The 12,970-nt window shown below is 41.5% G+C and overlaps 1 protein-coding gene across 2 annotated transcripts in view; it reads right to left on the reverse strand.

Annotated features, from left to right (window-relative positions):
- Window positions 1-12,970, reverse strand: part of NKIRAS1 (NFKB inhibitor interacting Ras like 1) — a 37,932-nt gene that overhangs the window by 15,552 nt on the left and 9,410 nt on the right. The window lies entirely within an intron of this gene.

Consider the following 12,970-nt stretch of genomic DNA (forward strand, 5'->3'; position numbering starts at 1 on the left):
CCCTTGATCGCCATCTCTCCCTGGCAGTCTTCAGAGTTCTTCCTGACCAAGAAGAGTGGATGAAAGTTATCAAAAATCAGCCGCTCTGCTGCTGGAACACCTGTTTTATCTGTTGCCTCCTTCATTCCTGTTGGCTTGTTCTATCTACCTGAACTACTGCAATAGCTCAGTAAACACCTGGTAAAAGACCTCCTTCCCAAACTTCACTGAAATGTGAACTCTACAGATCCTCTCCTGTCCCTTATACCAGTAATACCACTTTACACTTCAATCTTTCCTTATCTGTCCCCTCAAAAACTGGACTGTCAACACTGAGAGCCAACACTGGCTTATCTGTCTTTACAGCTCTGAGGACTAGCAAACTGACTTACATACATACCTAGAAAGGCCTTAGTAAATGTTTGCTCAATGAATGAATGAACTCATCTCATAACTGACGTCCTAGTTTCTGTTCCCTTCTGGCCTGAGTGATCCTTTTAAAATGCATTTTTGTTTGTGGCATTTGTATGAGTTTTGTCTCTTCAACTAGTCCCACATCTTTGAGAGAAACAAACCATTCTGTGTACATAGCAAGTATCCAATAATCATTTGTTGATAAGGGAATTAAGGGGAGATTAACACTCTGAATTTTAATGAACAGTGAAGAGGCTTACAAGATAGGTATCTAGAGCCCCAGAACTATCTTCCTACTTAAATATGAGCTATATCCAGAAATAAAATCATGTGAATAATATCCTATGCCAATAAAACATACAGGTACATCCCAGAAATTTGCTGGTTCTGTTCCAGACCTCTGCAATAAAGTGAGCATCACAATAAAATCAGTCTTGAATTTTTTGGTTTCCCAGTGCATATAAAAGTTAGTTTACACTACTGTGTGAACCAGACTAATGCCATCTTAGACAAATCTGCCATGACCACTCTGTGATCTGAAGCCTTCTAGAGCATAGTCTTCCCTGCCCCATTCTGTTTTGCCACACCCTTAAGCACACCCTTGGCACATAATGTCCTTGATCTGCTCTGGAGATTGGACTATGATTCTCAAACATTCCTTCCCAGGTGGTATCCCAGCCTGTACTCCTCGGCCTTTGGGTGGTAAAAGTGTATCTCTGCAAAAGTTGCAGATACACTTGCTTGCAGCTGTCCAAGAGGGACTTCTGTCCAGAAGTCCCTTTTAAACCATTTTTTGTCAAGTTGGACTTGTTGGCCTTTTTCTTCAGTCTTATGGCTCCTCTGGCCTTTGAATATCATTTTGCCTATTACCTCCCTTTCACAGAACAGTTGGTGAACCAGCCAGGAGGAGCCCAGAGACTGAAGAATGGGCAAGGGAATGAAGCTTCTTTTGGGGGAAACCCTAGAGTGACTGACCACAGCAATGTGGGAAGGCACAGTCTGTCTGCTTGATGGCTATGGATTTCTGCATGAGTATGGGGACACTCTGAAATGCCATATGGATTAGAGCTATTACAAAGTTGCATGATCCACTAGGGTAAGGAAGGCCACCAAGCAATGGTGGGTTGGCTGCTCCTATGGGCCCTTCAGGACACCATCAATGCCTGGCTAGGGGCAGAAGTGAAATAAAGGAGCTGGAGAAAGAATTACAACTGGAGAAGGACAAGAGACTATCTACATCCCTTTTGGGTCCTAATTTGGTAGATACTATCTAAAACCAGGATGCACAAATTGAGACCTTAGTGAGTGTGTCGCTTTGTGTGCCCTGGAGGGCATAAAATGTGGCAACCTCGGATTACAGCCATCATTTGAAGCCAGCCTGGGATGCTAAACCATGGAACTCATGGGAAACGTCTTTGTATGCCAGGAAAGTAGGATGTGTTGTCAGTAGAAGAAGGTATGAAAAATAGAGATGCTTTTTTGTTGAGGAATAAAAAAATAATTTTGTCCTAAAGAGAATCTGGTGGTCTGAAGAGGAATAAAAAAAAACAGGACAAAATCAGAATGGAGAAAGTTGTAGAAGGTCTGTGGAAAAGGAATATTTGGAAGGGAATTTTATGTGTGGCCAAGTTGGCTAAGATTAAAATGAATTTATATTAAAATGAGTTTTAATATCAAAAGTAAGTTGATGAAAAATTAGAATTTGGTTTTCTGTCTGTTAAAAGAACATATAAATCTTAAGTGTCTTTTCCAAACATAAGTGGAAAAAGCTTAAGCCATCTATACAGGTTACCTTACCTTACCTTATTCCATCTACCAAAAAAACAAATTTAGATGCAACATTTATGAGTGAGTTTTGTACCTACTTCATGGCAGTAATTTTAAAACAAGCTATAAAGTTTCTGTATCTGTATTTATGTGTGTCCATATGTATGTGTTACGTAGTATTTTCTACCTCTGGATGGTATTGCGAAAATTTGTAATAAAAGAAACCTCTATTTAATTGGCTTAAAGAAAATTAAGCATTATATAATTTAAATTCTCAAATATAATAAAAATTAACCCAAATGTTTTTTAAGTTCATGTGATCTAAGATAATTTTTCTTAAAGTTTTAAGTTTGTTGGCTTAACTAAAATAGATATGTCTTCAGAGTTATCAACATCAAATATGATTCCAATAACCAAATTTACTAGTTAAGTTCATGTTCATCTATTACAATTTGTCAGCAAAAATGACTTAAAATGTTGGTTGATTTTGTCTAACGTCTCATGAAATTTTCACAGGTCATCTAGACATAACTGTTAGTAACACATAGACTGAACAGATAAAAAGTTTTAGGCAAACTTTATAATTAGCTTCCCAAATCATCCTGGTGTCTTGGAACCTTAAAGTTTTGCTAAGTGAAGAATGCTGGTATAACAGTTCACAATTGCTTAGTTTTTACTAGAAATTAAGGTTTCTGAGGGTTAAGAATTTTAAGTAATATATGTAATCAAAGCTGTTAGAAATGAGGTTACTATGGGGTGCCTGGGTGGCTCAGTGGGTTAAAGCCACTGCCTTCAGCTCAGGTCATGATCCCAGGGTCCTGGGATCAAGCCCCGCATCGGGCTCTCTGCTCAGCAGGGAGCCTGCTTCCTCCTCTCTCTCTGCCTGCCTCTCTGCCTACTTGTGATCTCTGTCTGTCAAATAAATAAATAAAATCTTAAAAAAAAAAAAAAAAGAAAAGAAAAGAAAGAAGGTTACTCTAAAACAAAGGCACCATTAGGGTAGCCCAAAAGCAAATGTGGCATAAACTGCTGGCAGTGGGCATAAACAGAGAAAAGACAGACTGCCAACCAAATGCTGTTCTAGTGGCTTCAAGGAAGGAGTTTACTTCTGCTCAGCAATTTAGGCCACTGCCCTCTATCCACCCCTGGGGAAAAAACTAAGCCACAAGTGATTTCTTACCAGGGCCGGGTACCGTACCCCTTGCCGGAGAGACCAGGGATGGGACCAAGGTTGCTTCCATGTAAGAGTAATAGGGGGCAACAGGAGGTCCCAAATACAGTTCACAATTTACTGGACACCATAAAATAAGCAAAAAACCATGTCCTTAGTGGATACCAGAGCAGAATGTACCCTAATTCATGGCAATTCAGAATGGCATTCAGGGACCTGGGCAGCCACCAACACTTATGGAGGGAAAAGCCTGGGTGGCTCAGTCAGTTAAGCATCTGCCTTTCGCTCGGGTCTACAATCCCAGGATCCTGGGATGGAGCCCCAAATTGGGCTCCTTGCTCAGCGGGGAATCTGCTTCTCCCTCTGCCTGGTGCTCCCCCTGCTTAATGCTCGCTCGCTCTCTCTGACAAATAAATAAAATCTTGGGATGCCTGGGTCACCCAGTCAGTTAAGTGTCTGCCTTCAGCTCAGGTCATAATCTCAGGGTCCTGGGATCAAGTCCCACATCAGGCTCCCTGCTTCTCTCCTGCCTGCCGCTCCTCCTGCCTGCTTATATGCTCTCTCTGACAAGTAAATAAATAAAATTTTTAAAAATAATAAATAAATAAAATCTTAAGAAAAGAAGAGCATAAGGGGGAAATGCACAACAGTGTGCTTGAGAATAAAAGCCCAACTGCTCCTTATGAGGTTTTCGTTTCTCCAATACTGAAGAATATATTAGTCATAGATATTCTTCTGGGAAAAATTACTACAAAGCTCTGTAGGAGAATTTCACATTTGATTTACAGTAACTAAAGGGATCTTTTAAAAAAGATTTTATTTATTTATTTGAGAGAGAGAGAGTGAGAGAGAGAGTATGAGAGGGGAGAAGGTCAGAGAAGCAGACTCCCCGTGAAGATGGGAGCCTGATGCGGGATTCGATCCCAGGACTGCAGGATCATGACCCAAAGCAAAGGCAGTTTGGGCCACCCAGTTGCCCCTAATTAAAACTATCTTAAGGGGAAATGCAAGTTGGGATCCTGTATTACCCCCTTCCCAGGTTATAAATTAAAGCAATACTGGTTGTTAGGAGGATCTGAGGAAATACCTGCCACTATAGCAAGAGTACAAATAATCAGGCCGGCACAAATTCCCTATAATAGCGCTATATGGCCTGTGAAGAAACCAGATGGCACCTGGAGAAGAACTGTAGATTATAGAGAACTAAATAAAGTTGTACTAATATTACCCAAATCACTGAACAGAATGTACATGGTATATGTAGGCTCTTACCATGTGGTTTCAGATTTAGCCAATGCTTACTTTTTTTTTTTTTTTTTTTGCCTGGGTGGCTCAGTCAGTTAAGTGTCTGCCTCCACAACCTCAGGGGTGTGGGACTGAGCTCTGCGCTGAACTGCCTGAGCCACTCAGGTGCCTTCCCCCGCCCCACCCCCAATGCTTTCTTTAGTATCCTTTGCATCCCGAGTCACATGAGATGGTTGACAACAGGCATTGCCACAAGGATATTTGCATAGCTCCACTATCAGTCATGGTAGGCCTGCTCATGACTTGTCTTTATATCCACCACTACTCATGGTTAAAAGGTACCATTATGTCAATGATGTGATGCTAACCTTTGAAGACTTGTTATTGCCTTACTTGAACAGTCTCTGCTCTCATCTGAACAAGCAAGGATGTGCCATCAAGCCACAGAAAAGTATAAGGCCCTGGGCCAGTAGTCAAGTTTTTGGGGGTTACCTGGTCAGGTTAACTGACAAGGCTCAGTGACTTGACAAGATCCAACAGTTTCCCATCCCTCAGACAGTTAAGGAACTGCAAGGGTTCCTAGATCTCCGGGGTACTATAGGGCCTTTAGCCCAATTTAGCACAATGCCTATACCCTCTCTACCATCTAGTGAAAAAGGAAGCCGACTGGCATCGGGCAGAACATCAAGCAGGCTTTGATGAAGCTATTAGTTACTCAAGCACAGGCCCAGGAATGCCTTTACCTAGTATCCCCATGACCCTAGATGTGACCAACAATACCAAATGGGATAAGCTGGGCATTTTGGCAGGAACAGCACAGAAAGTTAATCCTGTTGAACTTCTGATCACAACTCTGGAAGGGAACAAAGATCCAATAGTTTCCTACTGAACAAGTATAGGGGGCTATAAGGCCCTTCAACAAGTGGAGCCCCTAACTGCCACTCTTCCAGTAACCATCTAGACTGGGTTGCCTATAACAGGGTGGCTAGATTGTATATTCACAAGACTGGCCGTAATACAAGCCCCTACACTGTAAAGATAGCATGCTTACCTACAACAGAGTGTTCTTGCCAACAGTCCCCTGGGAGCTGAATTACATGGTATTTTGGAGCCAGAAGAATATGAAACCTTTAATGGCCATCCCCTAAAAGCCTCCTACAGAAACCCCTCACAAGTAAAAGGCACATATCCTATTCCTGAAAATGCTTGGTATATGGGTGGCCCCCCCCAGAAGGAATCCTAGTCACTAAACTGCAGGAATAATCCCACCCCAGACTGATACTGTCCAGTTTGAGACTGCAGATAATAAAAGCAGCCAATGGGCTGAACTGAGAGCTGCCGAGATGGTAGGTATACATGAACCCTGACCCCTTACCCTCTGCATGGATAGTCAGGCTTTCTATAAGGGCCCAATGGGCTCAGGCTGACTGGGAAGTTTTACAGAAACAATTATGGGGAGAATTATGGAAGGATATATGGGAATATAGGACCCTGGTGCTTCCCATACTGTTTTCCATGTCTCAGTGCATAGGCCTGTCTCACACAATGGGAATACCGAGGCAGACACCTTAGCAAAAAGCAGGGCCCTTATCTCCATGCAAAGTTCAGAACTGGCTGCATGCTTTTATAAGCAGTGGGCATTGCAATATAAGGGGGATTGAAACATAATGAGGGGAGCTGGCATGCCCCTTTACTATACTGACTTCCTAGCAGTATCAGTAACTGATCTGCTCCCATTTGAGACCTAGGAAGTTCCACACACCATAAGACACATACGTCATGCGATCAAACTGGTTTTAGATTGCCAAATTGATTATATAAGCCCTCTAACAATAAGTCAAGGGAAAAAGAACACCCTAACTTGTGTGGCTATAGCCAGGGCTCATCTAAATCCTTCCCTGTAAAAGGGCCAATCAAAATGCCACCATCAATGTCCTAGAACAACTTAGTGCCATGTACAGATATCCTCAAAGGATAAACTGTGATATGGAAACATATTTCACTAGATATGATGTGAGGACGTACATTGGTGGTTTCATTTTCCCTATAGTCCACAGGCCACCAGGCTAACTGAAAAGAAGAATGGCATTCTTAAAGCTCAACTCAGAGCTCTCTTACAGATGCCATGGCTTCATGGATAGACAAGTCTTGCCAGAAACCATACACTTATTAAATTCGACTGAGACCATCTGTGGTGACCACTTCTTGCCACAGTAAGAAATGCTCAAGAGAGCTAAGGTGGTCCCCATTGCTCCTGCTGGAGTTGCGCCAAAACAAACAACACATACATATTCCAGACAAGCACCTATACTGAAAGGCTTTAAGTTGCCTTTCATGGTTGTTTGTACCGCTTTTAATTTTACATGTACAGGCTGACTCTTTGGCCCCAGGGCAACATGCCTGGTATGTCCCACCTACTCAGGCTACCTCTGTGCTCCTGACAAAGGGCAAAGGCACTAACAACATCTCAATAGAGGGAGAGAATCTCCCCAGACAAGTACCTACTAAACATTTATTCTTTTATCCTCAGCCTACTGCCTCTCATGTTCTGATAAAGGAGACCCTTTCCTGCAATGAACATAGACATATGTGGATGGTTTACAATGAGATTCATGCTAGATATGTGGTTTGCTCCCCTTTTCATAGGTCTCTTCTCCTGTTGCTATCTACATTACTGCTGTGGTTTATGCCTTCAACTTGAACACACGTCTGGCAAAGGAAGCTACTGCCAAGTGCCACTCTCTGATGGCTGAGGGAATACTGCAGAAAAGGTGGGAATGGAAGACTGTGAGAGCCAGATTTGAGAGGTGGAGTGTGTGAACCAAACTAACGTCATCTTGGACAAATCCGCCATGATGACCGCTCTGTGATCAGAAGCTTTCTTAAGCACAGTACCCCCCACCATATTCCTTCTGGTTAACCATACCCTTCACTAGATCCTTAGGGTGTAATGTCCTTGATCAGCTCTGGAGATATGACTATGATTCTCAAACATTTCTTCCCAGGTGGTCTCCCAGCCTTTACTCCTCAGGCTCTAGGGCTATAAAAGCAGGTCATATGGGGGGTAGGGTTGCAGAGATCGACTTGTAGCTGCTCAAGACACACCCCTGTCTGCAAGTCCCTTTAATAAACCATTTTTTGTCAAGCTTGACTTGGCCATTTTCTTCAGTCCTATGGCTCCTCTGGCCTTTGGAGATCACTTTGCGTGTACCTCCCTTTCATGCTGGTCAATTAAGTGTGCAACAGCATTGTGTCTAAAAAAACGTACATACCTTAATTTAAAAATACTTCATTGCTAAAAAGTGCTAACCATCACTTGAATTTTCAGGGAGTTGCAATATTTTTGTTGCTGGAGGGTCTTGCGTCAATGTTGACGCCTGCTGACTGATTGGGGTGGTGGCTAAAGGCTGGTGTGGCTGTGGCACTTTCTTAAAATACGACAACAGTGAAGCCTAGCACATCAAATGACTCTTCCTTTCACAAAGAATTTCTCTGTAGCATGTGATGCTTTCATAGCATTTTAACCCACAGCAGAACTTCTTTCAAAAACTGGGAGTCAATCTGGGGCACCTGGCTGGCTCAGTTGGTAGGGCATGCAACTCTTGATCTCAGGTCCATGAGTTCAAGCTCCCACATTGGGCATAGAGCTTACTTAAAAAGAAGAGACAGGGGTGCCTGGGTGGCTCAGTGAGTTAAAGCCTCTGCCTTCGGCTCGGGTCATGATCCCAGGGTCCTGGGATCAAGCCCCACATCGGGCTCTCTGCTCAGTGGGAAGCCTGCTTCCTCCTCTCTCTCTGCCTGCCTCTCTGCCTACTTGTGATCTTGTCTGTCAAATAAATAAATAAAATCTTTAAAAATAAATAAATAAATAAATAAAAAATAAATAAAAAGAAGAGACAAACTGGAGTCATCCCCTCATACCTTGCTGCCTTTTTTTAAATTAAAGTACTCTCTATACCCAACATGGGGCTCAAACCCACAACTCAGTGATCAAGAGTCACACACTCTTCCAACTGAGCCAGCCAGACACACCCCCTTGATGCTGCTTTTATTAGATCAGTTTATGTGATACTCTAAATCCTTTGGTATTTCTTTTTTTTTCTTTGTTTTTATTTCAACAGTCTTCACAACATTATCACAGAAATAGATTATATCTCAAGAAACCACTTTCTTTGCTCATTCATAAGTAGCAAATTCTCATCTGTTAAAGGTTTATCATGAGATTGCAGCAATTCAGCTACATCTTCAGGCTCACTCCACTTCTAATTCTAGTTCTCTTGCTATTTCTACCACATCTGAAGTTACTTCCCCCACTGGTCTTGAGCCCCTCAAAAGCATCCATGAGGGCTGGAATCAACTTCTTCCAAACTCCTATTAATGTTGACATTTTGACCTGTTCCCATGAATCGTGAATGCTCTTAATGGCATCTAGAATGCCGAATCCTTTCCTGAAGGTTTAAACTTGGAGCCAGTTCTTTACCCTTTAGGAAGAAGAACCTGGCCAGTGAAAAAGGAAAATTCCTAAATATACCAATATCCAGGGTTCCTTCAACAAATGCTCTACCAGATCACCTTACAGTGAAACTCCAAGTCATAAATCCTATCCTCACTCTTAGAGCTTTCAATTAGCTTTTCAGTTTCCCATTCTTAATTAAGAACAGATAACCAGGGATTACCAGATAGTTGAGGAAAAGAGACCAAAAAATAGAAAAGAGCACCTTAGAGGGAAAAGACTAGGCAAAGAAAACAAAACACTACAAAATATTTACTAAAAGGGATAAGATAGTGCACCCATGAAATAAGAACAGGGTACTAAGAAATGAAAACTCAAGAGAAGGGCTAGAATATAAAGATGAGAAAAACTCAGAAAGTGAAACAAAATAGTGAGAGATGAAAAACAGAAGTGAAATTCAAAAATTAGAGGACTAGTCCTCTCAAAAGAAAGTTCCAGAAAGAGAACAGGACCATAGATGAGGGAAAGCCTCAAGAAAATAATTCAGAACTGAAGAACATCCATTTGCATATTGAAAGAGCCCACTGAGTGCCCACTATCACAGATGAAAACTAATTTGATACACCACTGTGAAACTGCAGAACACTAAGGACAAAGAAAAGAACCTACAAAAGCTTCCACATCCAAACCATCAAGAATCATAATGGCTTCTCAAAAGCAACACTGGAAGCAAGAAGAGAATCTGGTAAAATTGAAAAAACTCATCCTCTCTGAACCAGCAATTTCACTCCTACATATATAACCCAGAAATTGTCCACATATGGGGCGCCTGGGTGGCTCAGGCCATTATGCAGCTGACTTTTGATTTCAGCTCTGGTCAGGATCTCAGGGTTGAAAGATCAAACCCATGGTTCAGCTCTGCACACACTCAGCACAGAGTCTGCTTGTCCCTCTCCCCTTCCTCTTTGAGCCCCATTCCCCACCCACCTCACACACCTGTGCATGCACTCTCCACCTCTCTCTCAAATAAAGAAATAAAATCTTAAAAAGAAAAAAAAAGAAATTGTCCACATAATAGCTGGGCTAAATGTACAAAGTTGTTCATAAGAGCATTATTTCTAATAGCCCAAACTGGAATTAATCAAAATGTTCATCAAAAGAGAAGTGATACAATAGCCAAACTATGGAAAGAACCTAGATGTCCATCAACAGATGAACGGATAAAGATGATGTGGTATATATATACATTGGAATACTATGCAGCAACCAAAAGAAATGAAATCTTGCCATTTGTCATGACGTGGATGGAACTAGAGGGTATCATGCTTAGCGAAATAAGTCAATCAGAGAAAGACAACTATCATATGATCTCCCTGATATGAGGAAGTGGAGATGCAACATGGGGGATTAGGGGGGTAGGAGAAGAATAAATGAAACAAGATGGGCTCGGGATGGAGACAAACCATAAGTGACTCTTAATCTCACAAAACAAACTGAGGGATGCTGGGGGGGAGGGGGGTCGGGAGAGGGGGGTGGGGTTATGGATATTGGGGAGGGTATGTGCTATGGTGAGCGCTGTGAAGTGTGTAAACCTGGCGATTCACAGACCTGTACCCCTGGGGATAAAAATACATTATATGTTTATAAAAAAATTTTAAAAATTTAATAAAAAAATACATTAAAAAAAGAGAAGTGATAAATTGAGGTATACTCATATAATAGAATACCATAAGCTTTTATGAAAGAAAATTTTTAAATATTTTATTTATTCATTTGAAAGAGAGACAGTGAAATAGAGACAGCAGGAACAGGGGGAGAAGCAGAACCAGACTCCCCACTGAACTGGAAGCCCGATGTGGGGCTCGATCCCAAAACCTGGAGATCATGACCTGAGCTGAAGGTAGACGTCCAACCATCTGAGCCACCCAGATGCCCCAAGCCCTTATGAAAATTAAACTATAGGTACCTTCAACAATACAGATCAGTACTAACAAGACAGTATCTTACAAATATAATGTTGAGCAAAAGAAGCCAGAAACTAAAGAATTTATACAGAATGATTCCACTGACATGAAATCAGTAACAGGCAAAAGTAAACTGTATCATTTAGTGATACATATATAAATGGAAAAACTACAAAGAAAAGAAAATGATGAACTAAAAGTTAAGGGAAAGGCTGAGTTGTGATTGGAGAGAGAAATATGGCAGCTACTGGAGTGCTCTCTATTCTACTTTTTGACCTGCATGGAGATTGCACAAAGGATTGTTTTATAATTATTCATTAATCCATTAATATGTTTTATGCACTTTTCTATGTGTATGATGAATTTTATGATAAAAAAAGAAAAGATGATAATGGAGCAACGCTTGCAAAATTCTGAAAGGAAATTATTCTCAATCTAGAATTCTATACCCTTCAAAATTCTAATTTTGAGAGTAAGAGACATTTTCAAACATATGAAGGCTCAAAAAAATGTGTCATGTACATTTCTTCAGGTAACTATTTGAGTAAGCCCTCCATCAAAATTATCACATACTCATAGAGAGATGAAGACCTCAGATCCAGAAAATATACCCTAACACAGAGGTACAGGAAATCACAGGGAAAATAGAAAATACCACTATTCAGAAGCTCCAGGATTACTACTGGCATAATAGTACCAAAATAGTACCCAAGTAGTACCAGGCATAGAGGGCACTTTAACAACTGTCATCACCTTATGCTCCACTCCTGTACAACCTCTTCAACTGACAAAAAGTCCTGGAAGATATGTTCCACCAAGAGGGCGTAAACCCAAAGAAAATAAGAGATCTAAGACATAGGACTCAGGGGTTCCTGGACAGCTTAGCTGGTTAAGCAGCTGACTCTTGGTTTGGGCTCAGTTCATGATCTCAGGGTTGCAGGATCCAGCCCCACGGCAGACTCCACGCTCAGTGTGGAGTCCGCTTGGGATTCTCTCTCTCCCTCTCCTTCTGCCCCTTCCCCTCAAATAAATAAATCTTTTTAAAAAATAAATAAATATATATTTTTAAGGATTTTATTTATTTGCCAGAGAAAAAGAAAAAGAAAGAGAGAGAGAGAGAGAGAGAACAAGAATATAAACAGAGGGGAATGCCAGCCTGGGGGAGCAGCAGGCAGAGGGAGAAGCAGGCTCCCTGCTGAGCAAGGAGCCCAATGCAGGACTCATCCCAGGATCCTGGGATCATGACATGAGCCAAAGGCAGATATTTAACCGACTGAGCTACCCAGGCGTCCCTAAATAAATAAATTTTTTAAAAAGAAAACAAACAAACAAACAAACAGGAACTCAAACCCAGGAAGAAAGGTAAAGAAAAGTTCCACAGTGATAGAGGTGTGTAATAAGCCAAGATAAGAGAATCACTAACTCCTGGAAGGATAATCTTCAAAGGTGGGGGTATTTGATGTAGCTGACTTTGTAAAAACTGAGAACCATGTGTACATGTGGAAGAATTAGCAAAAGAATAAAACTAAAGAAATGACAAAGCAAATATCAGCCTCCAGAAAAATAAAAAGAAAGAAAAGAAACAATCATAGTACAGACTATTGCTCAGCTGAGAATACTTACATGCACCAGCAGTTCTTAAATTGTGGTCTAAAGATCCCTCAGTGCCTCCTTTCAGGGAATCCACATACACCAAACTATTTTCATAATGATCAAAGACATCTGTCTTTTCCACTGTGTTGACATTTGCACTGATGGTGTGAAAACAATGGTGGGTAAATCTGCTGGTGCATTAGGACAAATGAAGGCAAAGCACCAACTGTATTTATTAGTAGTAGCATTCTTCACCACCTTGTACTTGCCATTTAGAGGGGGAAAAAAGCCAACATTAAGAATGTCCTTGACAGGGGCGCCTGGGTGGCTCAGTGGGTTAAAGCCTCTGCCTTCGGCTCGGGTCATGATCCCAGGGTCCTGGGA

Source organism: Martes martes (genome assembly GCF_963455335.1).
Source record: "Martes martes genome assembly, chromosome: 1".
Lineage (NCBI taxonomy): Eukaryota > Metazoa > Chordata > Mammalia > Carnivora > Mustelidae > Martes > Martes martes.